Source organism: Vanessa tameamea, chromosome 27, assembly GCF_037043105.1.
Source record: "Vanessa tameamea isolate UH-Manoa-2023 chromosome 27, ilVanTame1 primary haplotype, whole genome shotgun sequence".
Taxonomy (NCBI): domain Eukaryota; kingdom Metazoa; phylum Arthropoda; class Insecta; order Lepidoptera; family Nymphalidae; genus Vanessa; species Vanessa tameamea.
The window spans coordinates 482,987-499,300 of NC_087335.1; the positions used below are offsets into that span (position 1 = coordinate 482,987).

A 16,314-nucleotide genomic window follows, 5' to 3' on the forward strand; every position below is an offset into this window, starting at 1 on the left:
TTTTTAAATCCTTTATTAATTTTTTTTTTTCCAAAAAGAGATCAGAATAGTTTTACAAGAGATTACTAGTCACTGTATGTAGAAAAAACTACCACAATGTCTTACTTAAATTACCATTACGTCCCTGTGCAAATTCATCACACTTCAGTTGAAAAGACAGACCTTCGGACATCACGTCAAAATTCCAAGTTTCACCCGCACCACCTAGATGTCCGAAAATCCACAACAGCGCGATTTTAAAGATATTTTCTGCCTCGCACAACCACTCTGTGGAACCAGCTTTCGCCGGCGGTTTTTCCGAATCGATACGACTTAGGAACCTTTAATAAAAGAGCGTACTTCTTCCTTAAAGTCCGGCAACGCACCTGCAAGCCTCCCGGTATCGCAGATGTCCATGGGCGGTGGTAGTCACTTTCCATCAGGTAAGCCTCCTGCTCGCCTATCACATAAAAAAAAATCAGAAATAGTTTTGAATAAGGTATGAAACTTCTTAAACAGTGAGAGAAGACTTCTCAATCTGTGATACTTACTTTGAATACGTAAATATGTAACCAAAAAATATTAAATATTATGTACCTCTAAATTTTATTTTTATAATGTGACCGAACATTTTCATCATCATAGTTTCCGTCACGTTCTGTCATAAATGTTTTAACTGCAGGCGGTCTTGTTATGATACAAAGGAAGTGTGCTAAATTATTATGTGAGTTGAATCATAATTTTCGGCTTTTGATAAATGTATATGAATAAAATATTATTTTTTTAAATATTTCATTGTTCACTTTAAAAATACATTTTTAATATTAAAAATATTAATAACAAGAGGTTTTTTCCGGCTTTTCTGAAAAACTTGGTAATTTTTTGTGTGTTATTGTTTATTACAAACCAAACGATGATGTTCTGATCCTTTGTTTTCAGGGCTTGTTTTCCATAAACAAATCACAATACAGTCAGCCTGTATTTGAATGTTTAACTGTATACATAACCAGCGAATATAATTCAAAAGTGGTTTTGAATAATTAATAAGGAAAATAATTATTGCATCATAAAGCAATGAAGTTAGTCATTGCCGTACCGCAAAGGGCACGCCCTACGAGCTGCTCCTTAACGTTTTTAGGTCATGTCAGATTTCCAGTCCTATAGAATTATATGTTAGGGAAAGGAGAGTCCACTTGTGTCGTCGACGTTGAGTATGGGCGCTGTGGCAGAAATAGTTCAGAAGATAACCTTCGTTTAAATATTCTAACATTTATTCATTTGTAATAGCTAATGGACACCTGAGCACCTAATCTCTCTTCATTTCCATCAAATTGACGTTCGTTTTATTATAAGAGTAAAGATATTGTAACTTGGTGGTAGGGCTTCGTGCAAGCCCGCCTGGGCAGGTACCAACCACTCGTTATAATATATTTTACCGCCTAGCTCTGCTTAGTTTCATAGTGGAACGATTTGAAGAGTGAGTGAGCTAGGATACAGGCACAAGGGACATACATCTTAGTTCTCAAGTTAAAATTGCTAATGGCATCAATTTCAATGGGTAGATGTAACCACATACCACCAAAAGGGCCATTTGCCCACCCACTTACTTATGTTACCGAAAAAGAGAGATATATATTATAGTAAAAGGCGACTGTGATCGATATTCAGCCAGGTTTTTTATTCGTACCTAGGTGATTCCGCTAGATACATCTCTGGGTAACAAAGAAACCATATAAAATTTAATTTCTCAGGAAAATAAAAATGATTGAATACCTTTATTTTTTTAATGAATTTACATATGTCGCCCGTCTGTCTGTGTCCTATAAAAATGCACTAAGAAATAAATTTACATAATTTCGATCTTTATTGCAATTTAATTGACTTTATAGAACTATTTCGCAAAATTCTTCCAGACAATGCTCCGCTCCAGTACTTAAGGTAGATTTATCATGTTATTTGGCAGTCTTCCAGAATGGAAGTAATTTAATTCAACTCAGAAATTAGCGAAATTAGCTCAAAAAATATCAGAAACTCTAGCGGAACGAATATTTCTATATTAAGTGGTCAACATTTGGTAACTTTTCCTTATAAATGTTTCCATTTATCCGCATTTATTTAAATACGGCATTGAATGACTTTAGCGTGTTGAAATAAATGCCAATAAACGAAATCAGCAAATGTTTTGGGTGCATAATTTATTAAGTGAGAAAGTTAGCAGAACGCAATAGTCTCCCTACAGGATAAAGATCCTGCTTAGGATTTTCAACTAGGCAGATAAGCAAATCTCATGATCACCATCGCCATAAATACGGGCATTTCAAGCGTTTTTAAACCAGTGAATTTAAGATTTAACCTCTGGTGCCTTTGGGTCGTTTTTAGCAATAAATGTATTTAGCAATTATATGATAAAAAAATATATATTCCAATAGCTTAGAAAAAATGTATTGTAATTATTTCTTCTTACTAATTTTAAAGAGCTGAATTAGTCCATTGGACAGACAAAATTAACACATTCGTGGTACACATCCGGTGAAGCACCATTTCGTTTTCAACTACAATGTTCATAATGAATCCAGCTGAATCAAAATATCGTGAAACCTGCACGTAGCAGAATTTTGCAACATGCGTATCCATGAAATTGCATTGAAGGCGCTGGATATTCAGCTAAAAACCAGCAGCGAGAGAGAAACATTTATGGGCTTTTAACAACTAATTATAAAATAATTCCATTTTATTAAAGGCGCTCTATCTCTTTGAACAGCAAAACTACTATGTTGTGTAAGTTTTAATTGCATATTATATACACTGGTAATACTTTGAGTGCTAATAAAATGCCAATCTAGATGAATGGATGTAAATTATTATATCGACAGCAACCAAAAATGCCACACATATCCGTGTTGAGTTCTTAGTAATTCCCTCACATAAACATGAAACAGCTCATACGTCGTGTTTACCGGTCAGTTATAGCCGTATACCAAGAACACTGGTTATGTCAATCGAATATGGGTATACAAATACTAGTGGTATTACTTGAACAATAAAGCGGTTAATGCCTTGAATAATTTACGCTAAACATCGATCATCGTTGTAGGGTTGACAGATATGAGAAAATATCCGGAATTCTACATCATTTCCTGTAGAAGTCATTGACTTGAAAATTCGATGCTTGTGATGTTTTTTTTTATGAATAGGTTGGCGGATGAGCAAATAGGCCACTTGAGTACGTGAGTAAGTGGACACCATCGCCCATATACAATGGTGCTGTAAGAAATATTATCCATTCCTTACATCGCCAATGCGCCACCAACCTTAGGAACTAAGATGTTATGTCCCTTGTGCCTGTAGTTACACTGGCTCACAATTACTTCAAACCGGAACACAAAAATACGGAGTACTGCTATTTGCATCGAGCATCGAGCATCGAGTGACGTACAGTAATTATATAATACGTAACAAAACAAATCGGCCAATGAACACATTAGAACCAGATTAGTAAAAGCTTATAAACAAACGTACAAAAGTTATACAAGGATATGCTATCGGTTATTATTATATATCTGATACGCAAAATGCCAACCTACGCCAATAGTATGGAAAAAGTACCCGTTCATTATTCAGAGCCGTAACATCGACTATACAAGATGCCTCAATGATCGCTGACCTTCGAAAGAAGATGGTACTTTAAGACCCAAATTGCAAGCAAGTAACTCAAAAAATTACGTGTTAACAAGTGTGACCAAAGTGAAACTATTTTTTTTTCAAAAATGCTACACTCTTTAACCTTTAAATCACATCTAGATGAAACACTTTAGAAATATATTTATTTCCACTTTAAAATAAATCAAAACAAATCGTCTACGAATTCCTGGAAATTATTAACCGATATTCGACAACCCTAATTCTAAATGTCATGCAGAATTCGTAAATAGCTTCGTGTTACGCGAAAATGAACATTATATTCGGGTGTTAAGAGCTTTTTCACACGCAAACATAGCCAAGGGTTCGTTGTAAAACTAATAGAATGTGGAATGAGATCCAAATGGCGTGTCTATTACGTGTGATTGCTATTAGTTATTTATACTTGTTATCAAATGCCAGGATTAAATAGACGGTATTTACCGGGAAAATATTTATGTATTTTAGGGTTGGAAGTTGAGTTATTTTCATCGGTTTCTTTATTAAGATATGAGTTGTATTGTTTTGTATTCTTTGTTTATTTACTTCTCGGGACAGTATTTTCTGTCTCACACGGAAACTATTATTATTTCGACTATATTTTTTGACTATAGCAATTTTTAAGACATTTTCTGCCGCGCACAACAACTCTGTGGAATCAGCTTTTGCTGGCGATTTTTCCGGACTGACACAACTTTTAAAAATCTCAAAAAGTTTCAAAAAAAGAGGGTACACATTTGCATGCCTCCCGGTGTTGCAGATGTCCATGTGCGGTGGTAGACTGTTTCTAATCTCTGAGCTAACTCAGCTTGACACATGAATGTGTCTTAAATAAAAAAAAAAACTATATTAATAATTTCCTATGTACATAATATTTACATTATGATGAACAAATGGTTTCCTTTTAAAACAATATTCCACAAAGAGCCTCTTATTCTTCATGGGGACTCAAATAATTACTTATTGATCTTTTCCATAAATATTCACAAAGTTGAGAACATAAAGCCATATATTGTCAATGTACTGCCGACTGGTGGAATTAACTTGTTCTCTCATGTCTGCAATTTACTGGTAACTTTATACAAATTGCTTATTTGCAATTCGTTGTGTATTCAAAATGAATACATGATATTATTCTTTTTATATTAATGAATATTTTATTAAACAAAAATGATTTATAATTAAATTTAATTAAAAATATTAATCTCACTATCAGTGAGGAAAACGCATACATTGGATCAAAATCCAGTAACCTACAATTAAGAAGCGCAATAAACGAAATCTTAAGAAGATTTCGTAAATGGGGGGCGACCATAACCTAGTAGGGGGATTCGTGATAGAACAGCTATACGAAAACTCATTATTATCAGATCACCATGACCACATGCAATCAGTGATGTATAAAATCAATGTATACGTTTGAGGTGTACAGATATGCCAGAAATATGATTGAATATCTGCAGATAAAAGACAGAGAGAGAGTTGAGAAGACAGCCGCTGAATAAGACTGAGGATGTGACTAGTTAGAGAAGAATGGAAGAGAGTCAGACAGTACAGTTTTAAGTAATAAGAGGGAACCAATAAAAATAAAAAAAACATAAATAGATCAACAGATAATATAGTTCAAATATTGGATAATTTCTATAAAGGTGCTAACAGGAATAACTACTGATTTTTACGGTTTCTTCTTTGTAGAATCTACATTTCAAATCGGTAGGGTTATACACTTTATTTAATCATGTAACATAAAAAAGACTATGTTCTTTCTTGGAGTTCGAGCTTGCTTTCATACCAAATGTCATCAAATTCAGTTCACTATTTTATCCATGAAAGAGCGACCGACAAATAGAGCTACTTTCGCATTTGTATAAGTATTGATAAAGTTATAAAAAATATTGGTCGAGCCTCATATTTCTACATCAAATCACCTTGTCAATGAAGTAGAAACTGTGTTTGTACGGATAAAATAAGTTCCGAATGTCAGTATGAATATATGTTTCTCATTATCACTTATATAAACAAAATAATACAATAATTTCGTTGTTTTGAAAACAAACTTTATTGTTGGCAGTTTTCATATTTGCACATACGAACTTTGTCGTTGAGCTCGTAGCTATTTTGTAACACGTCTACGGATTCGTAGCACTCGTAGCTTTACATATGGCTTATAATAATGACTTTTGAAAGTCAGAACTTGTAGTTTGTATAGAGTTTGTATCTTAAAGAACCTGTTCAAGTGTAGATACTGAAGTTATGTAAAAAATGTGTAATTTTTTATATATATATTATGCGTCCTTTCATTTGTTTTTTTGCTATATTTTTTGTAACTTTGCATTTATTAAGAAAGGTTTTAGTTTAGGCTACGACGATGATGTCGAAGAAGTAGCGTTAAAAGAACGCGAAACTGTGCGTTTTATAAATAAATAAATAAATATAAATATTGGACAACTTCACATACATTACTCTGATCCCAATGTAAGTAGCTAAAGCACTTGTGTTATGGCAAATCAGAAGTAACGACGGTACCACATACACCCAGACCCAAGACAATATAGAAAATTAATGAACTTTTTCTACATCGACTCGGCCGGGAATCGAACCCGGGACCTCGGAGTGGCGTACCCATGAAAACCGGTGTACACCCTACTCAACTACGAAGGTCATCTGGAGGTTTTATACACTTATTCATAGCGTATGGGTCGAGTTTTATACAGAGCAATAAATGGTAATATACATTTTCATTGTCATATAACTATGTTATTATATCTATGATAAAATTAATTACTGGACGAATATTAAGTAAATAGAAATTATGATCATTTCACTATGCTGTGATTTATACAACTTTTCACACGTTTTATCCTCAAATGCCGTGCGCAGGATCAATTATCCACTCAATTCAAACATTTGTAAACTCTGCCTGGATTTGGAATAATCTTGGGATAAAATTACGTCTATATTTCTCCTCTCACCAGACCATACTATTTAAGACACTATTGTTTTAGGGCATTGAAAAAAAGACTCATGACTTATGTCCATACCATGGTGAATTTATATGAGTAAAGTTTATCAGACCACCTTTCTAGTATAAATAGAAATAGACGGAAACCTTAGATTTTAATCATACTGAACTCTCGATGAATGATAATAAAAGTCGTGGAAATCCATCAGGTATATTTCAATATTATTCCAAGAATTACAAGCTTTAGTGTGATATACCTATTTTAGCTATGATGAGTTCGTCACAGTACGTCTAATATTGATAAGATTACTATATAGATCCTCTGCCCAAAGGTTGCCTGGAAGAGATCGCTGCTGAGCGATAAGGCCGCCTGTTGCACCTCATGCAACTTTGTGTTGCAATATTGTAATTTTTCGTTATAAGTTTGGGTGCAATAAAGTATAAATAAATAAATAAATAAGATTACTTATTACTTATTTACCAGCCTCGTTGGTCTATTGGATAGTTTATGGGATCAAACACATGGTTGGGATTTTAAAAAAATATTGGATTTTTCTAAAATTTTCAGTTGCAGTCCGGGAGTCTGGAAGCTGTCTTTGCTCACATTCTCGTTTCTTGGAAAGCAGGAAATGTAATTGTTCCTGCATCTTAACTCTTTCTGACTGTGTCAAATTTGTTGTCACGTGGAGTAACGGACTAGAGAGTTCATTCGTATTTGTGCACATACTTGTACGTTATAATATATACTATCCAGTCTCCCTATAGAATGGCCGGCAACTGAAATGAATTTTAGATTCTACCGAGAACCTCAATAGTTACTCTTTTCTAACTGTTGAAATACAAATTCATTCAATCCAATAAAATTAAATTGATATTCAAAACTGATTGTAAGAACCTACTCGTATAAAGTATATTTTGATCTGTTCTTGAAAATATTGTCTAAATAACACATATAAAACTTTACCAACATACAAATATCACTAAAATATATTCAAAAGAATGATTATACCTATTCTTGTAACACGGTTTTACCGACTTGCCTAATGCTAGTAAAATATTTACGCTGGTTTCGTCCATGCCGTCTGTTCGTGTAATTATAGACTAAGGTTCTGTTAAAGGATTTATAATATAGCTGACGCTATGCCTCGCCTTAATAGATATACTATTGAAATTATTCTTATGTAGAAAACTACAGTTTATAAATTGAAACTACTTTGTCACTGTTAGAGTAAAAATTTCATGTTTTTTTGTTACGTATGTAACACGTTTTGTTAAGTTTTTGTTACAATTGACCGCATTATACAGAAATGAAGCGATCCATAGAATCACTAATAAAAGTTGTTAAGATTCAAAGGAGAAAATCACTTTTATAGTGATATTGATATAACCGTACTAAATTGCATATGTATGTCAGTATATTGTTATGCGTATTATTTTAAGGACATTTTATAACATTTTTTTTTGTATCGAGTGCATCTGTGGTTTGATACATTTTTGCACAACATGGTCCAATTGGCAATACTTTAATACTACACATTTGACATAACCTTAACCCCAACGTTAACCCCACTTTTATGTATAGGGCTAAATCTTGCAGATACATTTTTTTATCACCCAATCGCATGTGTTGTGTATATACAATTTTGGAAGCAAAGCAATAGTAATAATTTTTAATATTTGTTTTTAATTAATTAATTAAGCACTTTAATTAAAAATAGTTTTGTTAGAAATATTAACCATTCCTGTGAAAAACCTTTGAAACTAAGATGTTATGTCCTTTGTGCCTATAGTTACACTGAACACCTCTTCAAACCGGAACACAGCAATACAAAGTATTGCTGTTTGGCGGCAAAATACCTGTTGACTTGGGCTCACACAAAACTTCTGACACAAAGTAAAAGAAGGCAGTTACGGTGAAATGCAATAATCGTAGATGTTTTTGTCCGCATAGAAATCGTTCAAATTTTAGTGATCACTTTTGCCTAATAGTCCAAAAAGCGCTACCTAATGTCTAAAGTTACCGAATGAAGTCACGGTCATAGTTCGTGTATTACGAGGACATTAACTAGAATCTAGTATTTGTCCGGCCAGTAGCTGCGACACTAGTAACTTGATTAACTAACTTGCTGATAATGTCGCTACGTGACAGTGAACTGGTCACGTAAGTTGTGTGGTGCAAGTTAAAAACTTAAACTTAAAAAAGATATCGTTTTCACTCTGCAAAATATGATATCTTTGTTATACAACATATCTATACTAATATATAAAGCGGAAGAGTTTGTTTGTTTGTTTGTTTGTTTAAACGCGCTAATCTCAGGAACTACTGGTCCGATTTGAAAAATTCTTTTTTTGTTGAATAGTCCAATTATAGAGGAAGGCTTTAGGCTATATAACATTACGCTGCGACCAATAGGAGCGCAGCGACAGTGAGAAATGTTGCAAAAACGGGGAAAATTATTCACATTTATGGACTTTCGATGCGTGCGCAGCATAAACGTTTTAAGTTACTCAAAAAATGTGTATGACAGATATATTCCTCTTTTAATAATAAAAAAAAAGTCCGTGACACTATATGTCTATTTGTTAAGAGTGTGCTAGCAGGCGGGGCGCGGCGGCGGATGAGGGGGAGGCGGGTCAGCCCCGCCGCCGCGCTCGCCACTCTCACCCGCGGGTGTAGTTCTGCGAAGTAGCAATGCACATAACGACTTAAAAAAATTAACATTCTTAATAGTTAAATTATTTATCAAAATTAGGTTTTGTTATCAGCTTATTTGCTCATTATTTTTTATCGTTTAAAATCGGTTACATTTAAATCATAATCTGCTGTAGTTTTAACTTACGATATAAGATAAAATGTCAATGAACATTCCTTCGTACTTTGCAAGTAAACAATTCAAACGTTTCACGGTATAAATAAGGTATAAAAATTACATTACACACGTAAAAAAGTTCAAAATGGCGAGCGATACTTTCACCGATGCAGATTAATCATCACTGAGAAAATAAATTATGCAAATAAGCAAATAGGTGAATATCGTTTAAAATGACTACACAAATAAATTAGTGGTTCAATATTTCAAGTAATTTCTATTACGTTCAAGCATATTCAACACGGTTGTACTATAATCACCTTATGAAATAATAACACCAAAGGAGAAACAATCTAAACTTCTTATTGTTCGGTTTGTTATCTTATTACGTTTAAGTTAATATTGTTTGTTTTCAACCGACTTCAAAAAGGAGGAGGTTATCAATTCGTCTGTATTTTTTTTTTTTATATGTCTGTTACCTCATAACTTTTCACTGGATTTTGATAATTTTTTTTTGTTTGAAAGGTAGTGCTTCCCGTGGGGCCCCATTTTAATTTTATCCTGTTACGATGATGGTATCCTTATAAAAACGATATAAGTCTTAAATGTGCATTATGTATGTGCGCGATAAATAGGTGAATAACTCAGAATTGTGCCAACCAATTTTAATGATTCTTTTTTTATTATAAAGGATATACTTCAAGGGTACTATGGTGAAAGTTTGGTAAGGTTCTGAGCATAGGATCCATGACAAAGTAACGGTACGGAAGGGAACGGAACAATTCTAAGGAGCACGTTAGCGATACTCGGCCGAATCTTTTAGAAACAAAAATTTTGACAAAAAAAAACCGACTTCAAAAGAGAAAAAAAATAATATGCTCTAAAAAGTAAAAAATAATTGCTTATTATTCTACAACTTAATAATCAAGTAACTTATTCTACTTACCAATATGTAGGTACGTTCTGTGTTTCCACGCAAGGAGATAAGTATGTACCTACCCACTTTAAATCTAACTTAACACAAACCTATGAATAACAAACAATGATCACAATATTTTTTAGATTTATACTATGTAAAATGAAATTAAAAATATTTAGACTATTTAAAAGTCAGCAAAGTTATTACGATAATATATTATAGTTAAAATTATTGTTATTTTTGGAGGCGGTGTCAGCCAAGGTAGGTTTGTAAATATATGATATACTCCAAATTTGTAAATCTGGTCTATCGATAAATACACTTCTTCTTGATGTTTTTTTAAACCCTATACATACATAGTGGTCCTATATAATGACAGAAAATTGGAATCAAAATTGAGTGTTTAAGCAAACGTGTCTACCGTCAGGTATTACAATTCATGAACTTTTCTCCTAATCCAAGACAAAGAAAAGTCATTCAGATTTACTATTACATTTCCTGTTGAACGTTTTGTTTGTTTTGGCAGAGTATGAATTTTGTTTGTGATTTATTTATTTACAATTGACTTTTTCTTTTGTCTTACATCCAGATGTCGATACACCTGCATCGAATTGTTAACAAAAAAAATATTCGCAATCGTACACTATTGTACAATATTTCTTTTATGTTTAAGAAAAGGGTTGTCATAATTGACCGTATAACAATAAGCAATAAAAACACAGATGTTGGTAATTTATTTAGACAAACTTTACCGGTAATTTTAAGAGGAACTAGAGCAGACATTGTAAGGTCTTGCCTTAAAAGTTCACCGTTATGGAAATTTGTCCATACCTTAAAACTATCTACGAATATGAGAGCACATTTGGGGGGAGGAAGTACAAATTTTCTTTCAAAGTTACTTTTAATTGGAGATGGAAAAGTACCTCATTCTGAAAATAAAATTGAAATTGATCGCGATTTAGGAGAAAAAGTGACTAGCATAGAGGATTTAATATCAAAAGTTTACCCTAATATCGTCGAAATAGAAAATAAAGATTACCAATGGATGTATCAAAGGGCAATATTGGCGGCGAGAAATAGTAGCGTTGACGAAATTAACGACCTAATTTTAACCAAACTTCCAGGCGATATAACTACCTACACATCTTTTGATAATGTAATGGATCAAGAAGATGCTGTCCATTACCCACAAGAGTTTCTCAATTCTTTAAACCCGAGCGGCCTTCCACCACATTCCCTGAAGTTAAAAATAGGTGCTGCGATAATTTTACTCAGAAATCTTAAACCACCAAATTTATGTAACGGGACCCGCCTTCAAGTAAAATTCCTTCGCAATAACGTGATCGTTGCAACAGTTTTGACTGGTCCGGCAGTTGGTCAAACAGTGCTTATACCTCGCATCCCAATGATTCCAAATGATTTACCTTTTAATTTTAAAAGAATTCAATTTCCCATTAAGTTATCTTTTGCCGTAACCATTAATAAATCACAGGGCCAAACATTTAAACACGTAGGAATCGATTTACGTCAAGACTGCTTTTCACACGGCCAACTATATGTCGCGTTGTCAAGATCGGGTTGCGGGCAAAATCAGTATGTTCTTCTACCACAAGAAAATAAAACTAAAAATATAATCTACGCTGAAGTACTGTAAAACATATTATTAAATCTTATTGACGATTATAATAACAAAAACCAACGTGAGCAATCAAACGATAATCATGATAGTGTTTCCGACAACTACGCGAACGAAGTCGCGGGCACAGCTAGTATATATATATATATATATATGTATATTATATTTTTTACTTAATTAATATGCTTATGTATATTGTCAGGAATATGTTACAATCTAATTCCCTTATATTTCATTTGAAAGACAACTTCAATAAATATATATCCGTCTCTTTTTAATATAAATGATTTCATACATTAGGATATACTTTTTACAAGCTTTTATTTAACTTGCCATGTAAGTATGTACGGGTTAAATCTTGCAACTCGATTTAGAAGTAAATATCTTTAACCGATTGTACTGAAAATTTGTATACACGTTCAGTTTGGATGACAGTGCATGGTTAACTATGTGACGTCATTCTAAATCCAAAATGGCGGCATACACAAGATGGCGGACCAATTATTTCCTTCAAGTCGTGAGTTATCGCCTTAACATCAAATGTTATTGCTTTATATGAATATTTCAAGTACGAGAGAATCATTCTCACCAAAAATTAAATTATATAAAGTGTGTTTAACTACAATTTCATAAATAATCAAAAATAAGAGCTAAATAATAAAGATAGTAAGAATCTTTATCTTTTGTAGGTGTGTATGTAACCTCACTCCTCCTCAACGATTATACCGATTTTGATGAACTTTTTCGTGTCTATTTGGGTCCCTAGATCGTTTATATAAGACTTGTAAGGCGGTAGATGGAGTTGCGAGTGGGAAGTAAATAAAACATTTTACTCGGAAAAAGTCGAGGCAGCTAGTAACAATATTTAAGAAGAACGTTTGTTTGGACGATTGTAAAGTTATTTTAAAAAAACACAAAAAGGTTGTATTTTAAAACACAGTAACGTTATTTTACAGATAGGATAAGTCATTTAGCTCTAGTTAGAAACAACAGGCCCTACGTTAATTTCTGGGTAACCAGCTCTGAAAAAATGTAAAGTCAACATACCTTAAACAGATAGATATTTTTCAAGCTTATCTAGTATTTTTAGTAAAATTTAAGCGGCTTCAAAAACAGAAGGAGTGTCACAATTTGGTTGGTTATTATATGCACTAATTTGGAAAAGGTTTTTTGTTACGTGTGTTCTAATGGTGAAAATATTCGAAATGTTTTTTCATGTATATTTTCTTTGCTTTGTTTTTTTTTTATGTAAATAAATAAATGACTTCAAACTTGTACCACGCGATAAAACTACGTGGAATTTAAATTTATATAACTAAAGTCCTTCGAGTTATGAGAATTAGTGTCCGCACTTTGTACCAATCCCTCTGACTATACAATTGTCACTATAAAACATATTATATACAATAGAATAAATTATTTGGTGAACAATAATATTACATAATATTCATTTTTGTTAAGTATTTTTATTATTTCTGAAACGAGCCTCGTGACTACTGCTTTCGTAATATTTTACTTGATAGTAAGGGGGGTTAGTTTGGGTAGGTACAACCCGTTCATGCATTTTGTTTTGTTCCAGTTTGAAGGGTGAGTGAGCCTTAGTTCCCAAGGTTGATGGCATAAGGACTATTCAAGGGATGTTTAATATTTCTTACAATGTACCAGTCTGCCTACCTATTTTAAATAAATATAAATACAAAACATTTGTGTGGGCATGTGTAAGGCACGAGTGTGTGAATTACTGCAAACTTTATCTAAAAATTTGTCATATAAAATCTCAAAGTTCAAAACGAACTAACACTTCTACCCAGTAATCATTACAACTAAGCTAATTAGTGTGAAATGCAGTTAAAACTAACTTCTAGCTGTAACTGTTAAGGAAACAGGCGTAACAACAGTTAACTTTAGTAAAATGTTTCAGTAATAACTATTAGTGGGTATGATACCTATTTCGTTTTGCTATGTTCAGTCATGAGGACGTTTACCCGATTACGTTACAGAGTTAGGTCACGTGTTTAACCCGTTTGGATCTTATCTAAAATAGACTGATTATTTAAATAATACTTTTTGGATAGAGATGTTTGGATTCAAATACGTTTCCAACGCAGAACGATCCAACCAACGAGAAAGATCAGTAATTATGGATACTAACCTCGTTGTAAATCTGATTGTTTTAAAAGAGCATCTTTGCAAGTTTCTGGTAATCTGGTAAAGTTTAATTCAATTAAACTATATGAGGTTTGATTTGGATCTGTAGGGCTGTGCAAGCATGGATACCACCCACTTATGAAATATTCTACTGCTTAACACTAATACTTAGTCTTACTGTGTTCCAGTTTGAAGATCATCAATCAAGTATCTTTACTTAGATAAATTTCATTAAAGCACCATTAATTTACTTCTTCATATATTTTAAAGAACATCTTAAGTTCCTACTAGATTATACAGTAACTTAACTCTTAAACAAATAAAATTTGAGTTCAATTTATTTTTTCGCAATTTATCTTTGATTTTAATAAATTTCACATTATGAGATATTAAAATCCCTTTATATTGACGTAAGACGACTAGGAGCATTTATCAACAAGTAAAAAGCTCGTTCCGTCATCAGTGGAGACAATAAGACTTCACGTTTAGCCTCAAAAACTTTTTGGACAATATTTTTCTAAACATCTATGTATACAATTTAAAATATATAATTACTTTTTTAATATGTGTTTACTTTCAGTTACACTGATTCGCTTCTTTCCCTCGATTTATTGATTTATTGATTTGACATCCGAGCGAAGAGGACAGCATGATTAATTAGACACGCTTCGAAAATTTATCAATAATAAAAAAATGTATACTAAATATTTCTTACAAAACTGCTACTTCGGTCTTCAATACAAAATCTGTATCAAATATATCGTGAACGTGTATGTACATTTGTGTTGCAATGCGACATTACCCGATTCTGCCTCCAATAGCGGACCATGAGTCCATTAACAAGCCTAATTGTGCTGTCCGTTTGTGCTTCGAGATATCTGTAATGGCCGGACAGATTTCCACTGCAATACACCAGTATTTGAAAAATTGTTTTGTCAACGTTTTTCGATGGAAATAGGTTTGAATGGTCTATAGAATTCGTTGGGATAATAGTTCTCTATTCGTGATATTTGTTTCAGTTATGTACGCTATGTGTGATGAGATTTCTCTGTGCGTAATTAATCTTAAATTGAAGATCACTGTTTTAAATACAGACAAGCAATATAGTGCTTATTTTTTAGTTATAATTTTATAAATAACGACGACGACCTCCATGGTCGAGTAGTGTGTACACCGGTTTTCGTGGGTACGCTACTAGGGGGTCCCGGGTTCGATTCCCGGCCGAGTCGATGTAGAAAGGATTCATTAATTCTCATGTTGTATTGGGTCTGGGTGTTTGTGGTGCCGTCGTTACTTCTGATTTTCCATAACACAAGTGCTCTAGCTACTTACATTGGGATCAGAGTAATGTATGTGATGTTGTCCAATATTTATTTATTATTTATTTATTTAAATTATCCCAAGCTCGGTAAAAAAACATTTAGAGGAAACTGACAAGTGGAGTACCTACTAACTGGTGGATTAAGGTCTAAACCTCCTCCTTCAAAAGGGTATAGACCGATGACTAACGGTATGTCATTTACATTTACAAATATTTATTTCTAGTAAATTTTTTCACCTAAATTATAAACATCAAACAATTAAAACGTTTATCGAGAACGTTCTGAAATTCAGACGCGAATTCCGTTTGGTACTTTATCCTAAATCTCGATGTCATTACGAGACCGCTGGACACATCGATTTCTATTGCATATAGAACCAGTAATTGGATAATTCAATGCATTGGGTACAGTAGGTTCAGATTTAAAATGTATTTTTAGATCGATTAGAGTTCAATTCTGTTTCAATTTATATGTTAATACTTTTTTAAAGGTTTCGGTACCGATAGTAATGATTTTTGAATATTTGTATTAAAAAATAAAATTGAATATTATGATTGGTGCGAGATGGCCCAGTGGTTAGAACGCGTGCATCTTAACCGATGATTTCGGGTTCAAACCCAGGCAGGCACCACTGAATTTTCATGTGCTTAATTTGTGTTTATAATTCATCTCGTGCTCGGCGGTGAAGGAAAACATCGTGAGGAAACCTGCATGTGTCTAATTTCAACGAAATTCTGCCACATGTGTATTCCACCAACCCGCATTGGAGCAGCGTGGTGGACTATGCTCCATACCTTCTCCTCAACGGGAGAGGAGGCCTTAGCCCAGCAGTGGGAAATTTACAGGCTGATTATGTTATG

General features: G+C 33.3%; 1 protein-coding gene across 18 annotated transcripts in view; it reads left to right on the top strand.

Annotated features, from left to right (window-relative positions):
* The window catches only part of Nrm (neuromusculin), a 395,440-nt gene that overhangs the window by 210,481 nt on the left and 168,645 nt on the right, over positions 1-16,314 (top strand). The window lies entirely within an intron of this gene.